We start from the raw sequence: 13,339 nt of genomic DNA on the forward strand, positions 1-13,339 counted from the left end.
ATGATGAGTCAGTTTTTGGGAACATCAGATGACAAAATTCCTGTCCACTTCACTTCTAGCCAAATTGGATCTCAGTGCTAAGGGATGCAAGAACTTTGAAATGAAAAGTGATTCCCATCATTGGGTGTTGAGCCAGAAACTTTTAAAAAATAAATGACTTCTGTTTTGGTCACTTTGCTTTGATTCTTTAAAAGCTGGGATGCCTTATTATTCTGCTACTGTTTCAACATAAGACAAGTGCTCACCAAGGTAAGTATAGGTGTGAATGCCTGATTTTTCTGAGATGCCTCCAATTTCTTATCTTTAGGCATTCTCTCTGGCTATGTCCCAAACCTGTACTCTCCCCTTCCTCTTCTATAAACTGCCAGCCTTCCCTAACTGCTCTTTATTCTAGCACTTAAGTTATTTTAATTGATTGCTATTTGTCCTATATATAGCTTGCTTTGTATTTGCTTACATGCTATTCTCCCCATTAATTTGCAAACTCCTTGAAGGCAAGGACTGTCACTAGCCCCCTTCCCAACCATCCCTCAGCCTCTTTTTTTTAAATTCTCAGCTCTTAGCACAGTGCCAGACACATAATTGTTTATTGATTGATTTATTTGTTCAGGTTTTGAGGTGACCTTGTGACTTTGAGAGGTCCAAAGGTATTTGGGCCCATTGGATCAGAGCTGACTGGTAGTGTAAGAGGAGTTCTTGGTAACTTTCAGTATTCTTTTTTATTTTTAAGGCTTTCATAAGGCAAATGGGGCTAAGTGGCTTGCCCAAAGCCACACAGCTAGGTAATTATTAAGTGTCTGAGGCCAGATTTGAACTCAGGTACTCCTGACTCCAGGGCCAGTGCTCTATCCACTGTGCCACCTAGCCACCCCCACTGTGCCACCTAGCCACCCCGACTTTCAGTATTCTTGGAGAAAATGGTCATCAACAAGATGACTGACTCTTTCCTGGCCCATTTTGCAAAGATAAGGAACTTTTGTGGGAGTACAGAACTGACAAAATATTACATGACTAACTAGTATTTAACTGCAGAATACTTCAAGTTTTGATAATGTTTAAATATCAGCTTTTTCAGAGAACTGAAACAGTATACACTTTGCTATTAAATTCTGTTTTAAGTTTTTCTTCCAATGACTTCCATCAGTCTTTTTTATTTGGTATGTCTTTTATGTATAGGTACAAAAAAAATATATGTGACACATCTGATTCACTGTAATCTTTGAGTAACTTTTTATTCTTTTCCCTTTGTAAATTCCAAACTAAGCTTTTTTTTAAGGCAATGATGTTAAGTGACTTGCCCAAGGTCATGCAGCTAAGTAATTAAGTGTCTGAGGCCACATTTGAATTCAGGTCCTCCTGACTCCAAGGCTGGTGCCACCTAACTGTACTGTGCCACCTAACTTCCTTCCCCACCCCAAACTAAGCTTTAAGGAAATTGTGTCTGTGTGTGTGTGTGTGTGTGTGTGTGTGTGTGTGTGTGTGTGTGTGTGTGTGTATACAGTAGTGTAAGAAGAGAAAACCTAACCCTCCACTCCTCTCATTTCAGACCAGATTGCCCTAAGTCTGATGCTGGGCACAAGCCCTGAATAGAAGGGACCCTTGGAGAGTGAAAATGAGTGCAATGACACTGCTTTGACCTTGATACTAGATTATTAATATTAATCCTGTGGCACTTGAGATATGCTCTAGACACTAGTTAACAACAAAGGATGAATTAATGATATTTTGATTTTATCAGCCAATGTTATTATCTGATATCTTGCTATTAAATTGCCTTCATATATAATGTTTATCCAGGACACTCTTCTCTCCTCTTTATTAAGGATTTCATTTGTCCTATGGGTCTTTTTCATTTAAGTCAACATGAAGCATTAAGGAAATTATTCCTTCCTATCTTCCTCTCTCTTGTATAGGGACAGATTGTCAAATAAGACAAAGAGCCAAATCACACAGGAGATAAGTCCAAAAATTGAAAGGAAAAAAGAAAAAGAAAGAAAAGAGGGTGGGGTCAGTTCCAGCAAAAGCCAAATGTCTCTGAAATCTTCCAGAGCTTTACATAAGCATCAGTCTCTCTCCACACCCCACATAGAAAATGAAGTGGAATTCATGGCCTTCTCCATAAATCTATTTGGCTCCAATTGTCACCTTTTATTTTTAACTCTCTACAATGATTCCTCATTCCTTCCTTCTATATCCCAAGTACATTATTGAATTTCCTTTTGGCTTATTTAGCTTTGTGTACTGTATATGTCTATATGTGCTACTAAACAATTATGAGGCACTAAAATTAATTTCAAATTTGATCTAGCAGTAAGTTAAAGAAGTGATATTAGGAGCACCTGGATGATAGAAATATTTAAGACTCTACTTCAATTAGGACTCCAATAAAATGCACTTGTAGGATTTGAATTGAACTAGCTAAAAGGATATAGAGTTGTCTTATCAATATACATAATCTAGGAAATAACTAAATAACTTTTTTGTTTTACTTTTTACTTCACTTCCCACAAATTCATACACATACTTCATGCTCCTTATAGTTTTGCCTAGGGACAAAGTTTGTCTAAATTCCATTGTCTCTTGTATTTGTTAGTATAAAATACCTTGTATTTTTTAGTTTTTAGAAGGCAGTGGGGTTAACTGACTTGCCCAAGGTCACACAGCTAGGCAATTATTATGTGTCCAAGTCCAGATTTGGACTCAGGTCCTCCTGACTCCAGGGCTGGTACTTTATCCACTGCACCACCTAACTGCCTCTATAATATACTTTTTAAAAGAAGAATTTTTCTTTTTAATTTGGACATTCAAGTTTTCTTGACTTATATACATATAATGGAAATTTCCCTTTGTAATATCTAAAACTAAAGAGAAATAACCCAAGAATATTTCTTAAATGAGCTGGAAAAAGGGATTCAATTGTGCTTGATTATTGATATAAATATTTTAGGGAGATGCTCTCCAGTAAAAAAGTGCCCATCTGGCCAAGAATTAAAATGCAAATAAGCTAAAACTTCACAATTTAAATAGTTACTGTTTGATTTACATGATTTTCTAGCAAACTGATTTTTTTTCTTGTAAGAAGCAGCAACATATTACTAAGATAGATGTGTGTGTATTTGTGTGATAGTGCATGTGTATTGTGTGTGTCTTGGATTAAGGGTCCAGAATCCAGGATACTAGGTTCAGGATGTAACCAACTGTTTTAGTAACTTTAGACAAAATTGTTAATTTATCTTGATCTTAGTTTCTTCCTCTATAAATAATGAGACAGGCTGCATCTCTAAGGTCCCTCTAGTATTGGCATTCTTTAAATGACCTAAATTTAAATTTGCTTCTATGACTTCAAATCCAACCTGTGTTTCTGGTACATTCTAATATTCCATGATATTTCTAAGTTATAGAAACTATGTTTTTTGTAATTTTAAAGTTCATATTTAAACCTCAACATTTAAAGAAAAGAAAAGCTGAGTCATAGAGAAGTGACGTGATTTTCAAAGGTTACAGAAGTAGAAATGGCACAACTGGGGTTTGAACTCAGATTCTCTGTTACAAATACAAAACTCTTTCCACTATGCCCCATTCTTAGACAAGGAGCATGGAATTCTTGAGGCAAAGTTTATCTAGGCTCACCTTACTTCTTCTACTGGAACCCATAATTATAGGATTCTAAAGACCATGGAGCTCACTTATTCCCAGACCTCATTTTGGTCACAAAGTATAATCTAATCCTCTCAAGCTGTGGAAAATGAAACATCATACTGTTATGGAAAGTGCCAAAGTAGATGTGTTTTTTTTAACAGATACAAAAAAAGCAGAAATGAAGTGATATTTTCCCCAAAAAATTTTCTATAATATCCAAAGGCAATCTGGGCAGGTTGTTTCTGAACTAGCCTTGAGTAAAACACTGAAGCCATTTTTCAGCTATAAAAAAGACAACTGATATTAAGAAAGCAAAGCATAGGAGAGCTTAACCAGCATGGTTTTTGTCCCCTTACACCTTTCTCATCTGGACAAGAAGTGTGTCTGGAAGGAATTGAAGACAGAAAGGAAAGTAAATTGGGAAGATTAGGGTTGGAGTCTTGGCTTGCCAACACTGTTTGTAAATTAAATCCAACAAATCTTTTGCTTGTAACAGCTCATAAAACTTATTCATCTATATATGTCACAGTTTTCTTAGTTATCAAATAAGGATGATAATATGTGCACCCACAGAAGTATGATATAATCAATTGAGATACTGTAAATAAAACAAGTTGACTGATCATGATAAGGCATGTTTGTATTCCCTATTATTAGAAAAATGTTTGACTGGTGAATCACTTGAATTCAGGATTTCTGGGCTGCAGTAGAGGTAGAATAGAATTGATGGCCACATTAAGATCAGCAACAGTATGGTGAACATCTTCAGAGTGAAAACTATTGGGTTGCTTTAGGAGAGGCAAAGCAACCCAGGTAGGAAATGGAAAAGAACAAAGCTTCCACGACAATCAACATTAGCCAGGCTTATGAGTGGCTTCTGCTCTTCCAGACTTGGAAAGGCAAGGAAGCCTAGCCTCAAAATACAATATACATGTACAAATACATAACATATAAATTATATATATATATATATATATATATATATATATAAATTAGTTTTAAAGATAACCATGAATGGTCATTATCATTTATTGATAAAATAGTATGTTTACTATATGGCTGACATATTATGCTATAAAGTTATCTATCATATTATATTTTATATTCACATTTTTATTATTTTCAGTGTGATTCCTTTTTCAAGAAATTAAACTTTTGGATTAGAAAAATTTACTCATAGAGGAGTAATTATCATGTTTCTAAGAAAAGCAGAGGATAGAGAGATGACCTTAGATTCAGTAAGTCCCCAGTTCATTCAAGTGCTGCTTGACATAATCTATGTGATCACAGACAATTTCATACCATTCCAGAAACTCTCTAAAGGTGTAGACTCATCACCAATTTTATCAGTGAAATTTCCACTTGGGGAATTCTTTGAACCAATAAAATCATAAGTCTATTGTCATATCTGACAGTTCTCATTCTATTTATTCTTTCTGCTGCATTTGACACTGCTGACCACTTTATCTCCCTGTGCATCTTAACCTTTGGGGTTCCACAACATCACTTTCTCCTGGTTTCCTTCCTGTATATCTTCTCAATTTCCTTTACTGCATCATTCTTTATGGCATGGATGAACAGCTAGAAAGTACATTAGATAGAGAACTGGACTTGGAGTCAGGAAGACTTGAATTCAATTCTGATCCCAGATGTTTGCACTTCATGATGTTGAGGAAGTCACTTTACTTTGCCTCAGTTTCTTCATCTGCAAAACTGGGATAATAGTAGTACCTAACTCCCAGGGCTGTATGAAGCTAAAAAGAGATATTGTTAATGCTGTCATTGTTATTCTCATCAATGTCTCTTGAATGTGTATGTTCACAAGACTTTATTTTTAATGACTCTTGAGAAAGTCCTTTGAGAAAGTTACCAGTACTACAACTAGGATTTAGCAGTGAATACACTCTATCCTTTTAAGGTAGAATTCTTTGTTTCCTTCAAAAGAGGGTATCAGGTGCCATCTCCTTTGCAAGACCTTTCTTAATGCTCCCATTTGTCAGTCCTCTTGCTCTTTTGCAATTACTCTTTATATACTTTGCATTTACATATTTATGTATTCTTCATCCTTCCTATTTTCCACTGTCCCATATGAAGTGGGTCGACTCTCTTTGAGGGCCTAGACTTCCTTGTTTCCATTTTAGTTATTATATCCACAACTCCTAGCTCAAAGCCCTTCATAAATTTAGTAACTTTAGGCACTAAAGTAACTATAGTAATAGCTTACTCAACATTTCCTAAATTTAATTTACTTCATAACTTCCAAGTTTAGAGTATGCTGCCTTATTCCCTTAGGTTAACTTATTTCTTTCTTGTAGTATCAGTAGGACAAACCAGTAGATGTTGTAGTTGCCAAATGGGAAGTTCCCAAGTCAGGAACTGGCATTCTTGTCATTACCAACTACCCAATTCTTGCCCATTTCCTGAGCCTTACCAGCAGGTTTTCTCCCGGCAAGGTAACAAAATCACCAGTACTCTTTTCTTTCTTGCCTTTCTCCAAACTTCAACTCACAGGAAGGAAATAACCACACTCTTTGGAGACTAAGGATGCTCATTTTACTATGTAAAATATGTTTCCATGCCACAATGGTCAGTGTAACAGAAGCATATAATAAGAATAACCATTTCCTCTTTGCTGCCTAAATTCTGTCCTTTGACAAACAGGGTGAAAGCTTAGCAGCAAAACCTCCTAAGCTTATATTAGAGGTTACCAGTGGGAAACATTTATTTTATTTTATTTTTTACTTTCTTGCTTTACTTTATCTGTTTCCAATTCTGGTAATGAAGTAAGCAATTATTGTTTTAAAAATTAAATGTCATGAGGTTTTATATTCCATTTGTTTCTGATAAATAACTTACAGCTTATGACAGAGGTTGCTGGAAGACTGTCTCAAAAATTGTTTCATTTTAGCCAAGAACTAGTTGAGCTGGGGCCTTACCCTTGATGTGGGCTGGACAATTTTTGAGCCTGGACTGAATTGCCTGCTTAGTTCTATTATAAAAAGATCACAATATAGTAGATTGATAGCTGACCTCAGAATCAGGATGACCCAGGTTCAAGTCTCACTAAAACAGCTTGGTTGTGTGACCCTAAGCAGGTCATTTAACCTTTTATTACCCTATGCAGTTCTAAACAACAAAAATAGCTGTCATTTATATAATGCTTGTAAGATCTGAAAGATATTTTACCAATAGTTGAAATCTGCATTGAAAGAGCAAGTTTCTCAACCTTGGAGTTCCTTTTACTGAAGAAAATGCAGGTTCACATATATATATATATATATATATATATATATATATATATATATATAAATTTATGTAAATTTATGCACATATACATTTAAATATTATGTACCTATATTGGGTGAAACAATGGATAGAACATCAGGCCTGGAATCAGGAAGATCTGAGTTCAATTAGTTCCTCAGACATTTCTATCTATGTGATCCTGGGTTAGTCACTTAACCCCTATTTGTCCAGTCTATAAAAATGGAGACACAATAAAGAAGGAAAATGACATATCATTCCCATTTTTTAATTAAGAATCCACGTGAACAAAGTTCATGGGACCACATGGAATCATATATAAATGAATGAGTAAAAAAATTTTGAAGACTCATATAGTTTGTATATTGTAGTCTGGACCTGTGTTTCCTATATAGTATGTGGATGTGTATATGAGTGTGTGTGTGTGTGTGTGTGTGTGTGTGTGTGTGTGTGTGTGTGTGTATATAATGGCTCATCAAGTTATTCAGTAGCCAATTTATCATCACTGCTCCAATAATTAAAAGAGTTAACCACCTGAAAGAGTTGGCAGCAAACAGAATATGTGCACTAGATATTGTGCAAGTGGAGAATAAACTGTACATGATTTGTTGATTTGAATAAAACTGAGGTAGACTTCTTAACATTAAACCCAGTTCCTTGCCTACAACTCTTAAATAATTAGCATATTACTTTTATCATTATTTTTGTAACTTTCTTAATATTATTGACAAACATGTATTTCCAAAAACCCATTTTCAATCAGAACATTACAAGCTCCCCACTGATTCTTTTTAAGATCAGTCTTTAATACTTCAGAGAGAGATCATAAATCCCCTTAAAACTGATTGCAAAACTCTACTGACTTACAAATGAATCCTCAACAAACACACAGCCTTTTCTCATAATAATGTGGAAGTGTTTAAAGTGCTTCAAGATTTATGGAACATTTGTATATATTATCTAATTTGAACCTGACAAAGAACCACAAGAAATAAATGCTATAGTTACATAGGAACCTCCATTTTACAGATTGAGGATGAATATGGTCAAATGGTAGATTTACCATGATAAGGGTCAAATCATTCTGGCTTTAGTTCTAGTGCTCTATCTGCTGTAAGAAAGAAGAGGTGGTGGCACCATTTTGTGAACTATATTGTGTTTTGAACCAATATGCATAGGTAAACATGGACATATATATGATGTCCCTATTCCTTATAGAAGAAATATTGGTGGTGGCAGTGGTTGAATCCCTTAGTTACCTATCTGAAATGAAATTTCCTTTTTTTTTTTTTTTTTAGGTAAAGTCTTTTCAGGTTTTTTTGAAATTTGCTGCTCATTATTTCTTTCTATTTTTTTTTAGTTTTTTTGCAAGGCAAATGGGGTTAAGTGGCTTGCCCAAGGCCACACAGCTAGGTAATTATTAAGTGTCTGAGACCGGATTTGAACCCAGGTACTCGTGACTCCAAGGCCCGTGCTTTATTCACTATGCCACCTAGCCGCCCCTGCTCATTATTTCTTATAGCACAAATAGTAATATACAACATTTATATACCACAACTTGTTCAGTCACTATCCATTAAACACTGTTCCCTCACTTTACAAATCTTTGTCACTAGGAAAGTGAGCTGCTATAAATATAATTGTACATGTGGGTCTTTTCCCCTTTTTTGATCTTTCTTGGGATACAGACCTAGTAATGCTTTGCTGGATCAAAGGGCAGGGACAGTTTGACTACCCTTTGGTAGTAAAGTTCAAAACTCTACCAACATTGCATTAGTGTCCCAATTTATCACATTTTCTCCAACATTTATCATTTTTGTTTTGTCAATCTGATAAACGTGAGGTGGTACCTCAGTGTTATTTTAATATCACTTTCTAATTAATAATGATTTAGAGATTTATTTCATATTACAATAGATAACCTTGATTACTTCTGAAAACTTTCTGTTCATATTCTTTAACATTTTATCAATTGGAGAATGGCTTATATTTTTATAGATTTAGCCCAGTTCTCCACATAAATGAGAAATGAGTTCTTACTGTAAAAATTGTTTCCCATCTTTTTGCTTTCTGTCTAATCTTGGTTACATTGGTTTTGTTTATGCAAAAAGACTTTTTAAATTTAATATATTCAAAATTATTATTTTTTCATTTCATAATATTTTCCATCTGCAATTTAGTCATAAATTCTTCTCTCTTCCACAGCTCTGACAGATAAACTATTCTTTATTTTCCCAATTTGTTTCTCTAGTATTCTCTAACTATACTATCCTATCATCTGCAAAAAGTGAAAATTTTATTTCCTCATTGCCTATTCTAATTACTATATTTTTTTCTTTTATTGCTAAAGTTAACATTTCCAGTACAATATTGTATACCAGTATAGATAATGGGCATCCTTACTTCACCACTGAACTTATTGGGAAAATTTCTCTCTTATCCCCAATATAGATAATTCTTGCTCCTGATATTAGGTATTTACTGCCTATCATTCTAAGAAAAGCTCCATTTATTCATATATTTTCTAATCTTTTTAATAAAAATGAGTGCTATATTTTTTCAAAATCTTTTTCTGCATCTGTTGAGATAATCATATGATTTCTGATGGTTTTGTATTTATACAGTCTTTTATGTTGATAGTTTTCCTAATACTGAACCAGTCCTGTATCCCTGGTATAAATCTCATCTGCTCATAATATGCTTTATTGATGAAAAATCACTATGATCACTTAGCAAATATTTATTAAAAATTTTTGCATAAATATTTATTAGGGATATTGGTCTATTATTTTCATTTTCTGTTTTAGCTCTTCTTGGCTTTGGGATCGGCATCATATTTGGGTCATAAATGGAATTTGGTAGAACTACTTTGCTTAGTTTTCTGAATAATTTATATAGCATTAGAACTAATTGTTCTTTAAATGTTTGATAAAATTCACTTATAAGTTCATCTGGCCTTGGTAATTTTTTCTAAAGTAGTTCATTGATGGCATGTTTATTTCATTTTCTAACTGGGGTCATTTAAATGTTTTTGTTCCTCTTCCCTTAATATGGACAGCTTATATTTTTGTAAATCCATTTCACTTAGATTGTCAGATTTATTGTCATTAAATTGGGTAAAATGAATCCTAATTATTATTTTAATTTATACTTCCATTGCAATATCTTCTCAGTATATTGATTAAGATGGTAATGTAAATTTGACTTCTGACAGATTCTTTTGCAAATTCTTTAGCAGTTTTTTCCTGAAATAGGAAATATATACCCTAGTAGTTTATGTTCTTGTGTTTAACAAACACTATGCAACTATGTTCAATTCTTTGTGGGTCTTAATCTGTTCTATTGACAATATTTATAATGCTGTAACAAATATTTTTGATGGATATACTTTATATTTTGAGTCTGATACTGTTGTATTAATTTTTTCTACTTCTTAACTTTTTAGACTTTTTTCCCCTGAAAATTCATTATTTTGTGTTCATCTAGATAATTATTTTTATTATTTTGTAAAAACAATGACTTGGGTTGGTATTGTCTGTCAACAAATCAAGGCAGTATTCTTTTTTCTTTTTTATTATATTGGCATAGTCCAAATGTTCAAGTTTAACTTTTCATTATTTAGGGTGGAGGTTATTTTATTTAAAAAAAGATTTATATTTTCAGTCAGCAACTACATAATAATTTTGTAATGATTTATCTATTTCCCTTATATTGTCCATATATGACTTCATTTTCCATTGATTTTATCTTTACTTCTCTGAGGAGGGAGAGGGAGGGAGGGAGGGAGAGGGAGAGAGGGATGGAGGAAGGGCAAAAGAAAGGGAGAGAGACTAAATGAGTATATAAATCCATTTTATCCAGCATTTAATTAAGTAAAAAGGAATAAAAGAAAGGGGGAGTGATGATAAAAAAAAAGAAGAGATTAGGGAGAAAATGCTCAGAAACCAGACTTTTGAGGAGGGAAAGGTTAAAAAAGAATAAATAGAAGATAACAGTGTATAGAGATGTACAGGTATTGATTATTACTGGGAATGAGAATGGGATGAATAACTCCATGAAATGGAAACAGCTAGCAGAATGAGTTAGAAATCAGAATTCAACATTATTAAAAAGAAGCACACTTCAAACAGAAAGACAAATGCAAAATTACAATATGGAGCTGTAACATACTTTATTATGGTTCAGCAAGATTTTACAAAAGGCAGGGCAACTAATCATGTCAGAACAAAATAAAAATTAATCCTAGTTAGAAGAAATAAATGGAGAAATTAAATCTTTTTAAAAGATACCAGACATCAAAAATATATGCACCAATAGAATAACATCAAAATTCTTAAAGAAAAAATTAAATGAGTTATGGGAAGAAATAGACAGTAAAAATGTACTAGTTGGCAATCTCAGTTTAACCCTCTCAGAACTAAATAAATCTAACCATAAAATAAACAAGTAAAAAGTTAAGGAAATGAACATAACTTTGATAAAGTTAGGTATGATTAATACTGGAATTTATTGAATGGAAATAGAAATAAATTTTAGCTGTATTTGGTACCTTAACAAAAAGTGACAATATTAAAATGTAAAAGCCTCACAAAGTAATATAAGCATAGAATAAAATATAATTGGAAACAAGTCTATTTTTAAAGAATGAGTGCATCAAAGGGCAAAACATAGAAACATCCAATAATTTCATTGAAATGATGACAATGAGTTGTTATACAAAATTTGTGCGATGCTTTAAAATTACTAGAAAACAGGAATAGAGCTTTTCTTAAAATGTCAAGTAATCAATAACATTATCAACTATAATGGAGATAAGTTGGAAACTCTACCAGTAATACAATATTTGAAGCAAGGATTTCATCAACATTATTATTCAATATTGGACTAGAAATACTATATAGCAAATAGAAATGTTATAATTATAACAATAAAAATGAAATTGAAGAAATAAGAATATATGATGAGCAAACAAAATGATTATAGTCTGCAAATGATATACTTAGAGAATTTTAGAGAACCCAAAATTAGTTGAAATAGCAAATTTGCATATTATAAAATAAACCCACATAAATTATTAGCATTTATATATATCACCAAGAAAAATCAGGAAAAAGATAAATTCCATTTAAAATAGCTTCAGACAGAATAAAATTAAGACATCTACCTGCTATAATAAACTGGAATTATATGGAAATAATTGCAAACTACTTATTTATATAAATAATGGCAAATAAAGAAATATTAGTTGTTCATATGTAGACTGAACTAATAAAATAAAAATGATTATATTATCTAAATTAATTAATTTATTTAAGTATCATATCAATCAAGTTTAAAAAATTTACTTCATGAAGTTAGAAAAAATCCCAAAATTCATTTGGAAAAGCAAAAGGTATATCAAAGCAATCAATGAAAACAATGTGAAAGAAGGCAATCTAGCTATAAAAAGCTTTGAACTACACTATAAAATGGTAATCATCAAAACAATGTATTACTCTGAAACAAATAAAATGATTGATCAATGTAATTGATTAAATATACAAGATATAGAAGAAAGTTACCATAGTAACCTAGTGTTTGATAAGCCCAATGATTAAAGCTACTGATGCAAGGACTCACTATTCAAGAAAAACTTCTAGAAAATCCAGAAAATAGTCTGGTAGAAGCTAGGCACAGATAAATTCCTAATTCTGTATTACAATATAAGCTTATAATTGATACATATTTTAGTAATGAAGAGGGATATCATAAATACATTAGGAGAGCATAGAAAATTTTTATTTCTGAGATATGTGTAAGGGAAGAGTTCAAGATAAAACAAGAAATAGAGAGGATCACAAATTTCCACTTTATTTTTCTTTTATTATTTTTACTTTTTACAATATAACTAATTTGAAAAAAGTTTGCATGATTTCAAAAATTATAATCTTTATATAATTTTGCTTCTAGATGGATGGGAAAGGGTATAGAGAAAAAGAGAAAAATTTTCATGGAAAATAAGAATTTTTTTTAAAAGAAACTTTTTGGGCAGCTAGGTGGCACCAGCCCTGAAGTCATTAGTACCTGGGTTCAAATCTGGTCTCAGACACTTAATAATTACCTAGCTGTGTGGCCTTGGGCAAGCCACTTAACCCCATTGCCTAGCAAAAATCTAAAAAAAAACTTTTTTTGGTGGAACCAGGATTAAAGAGAGAAGTCAGGAATTTCCTTAAGCTCTCCTGGTTTTCCCTCCAAAACAAAATTAATCAAGCTTCTAAATGGACAGAACCCACACTGAATAGAGTGGACCATTTTCCAGTAAGGTCATTGTGGGAACGAGTCAGAGATTTTCAGTTACAGGAGAGATTTGCAGCAGAGGCCCCTGGAGTCTGGGCTCAGCAGACTAGGAGTATTCCAACACTTGGAGTATTCCTGTTCAACTGTCACCACTGGGCAG

Source organism: Macrotis lagotis, chromosome 2 (genome assembly GCF_037893015.1).
Source record: "Macrotis lagotis isolate mMagLag1 chromosome 2, bilby.v1.9.chrom.fasta, whole genome shotgun sequence".
Lineage (NCBI taxonomy): Eukaryota > Metazoa > Chordata > Mammalia > Peramelemorphia > Peramelidae > Macrotis > Macrotis lagotis.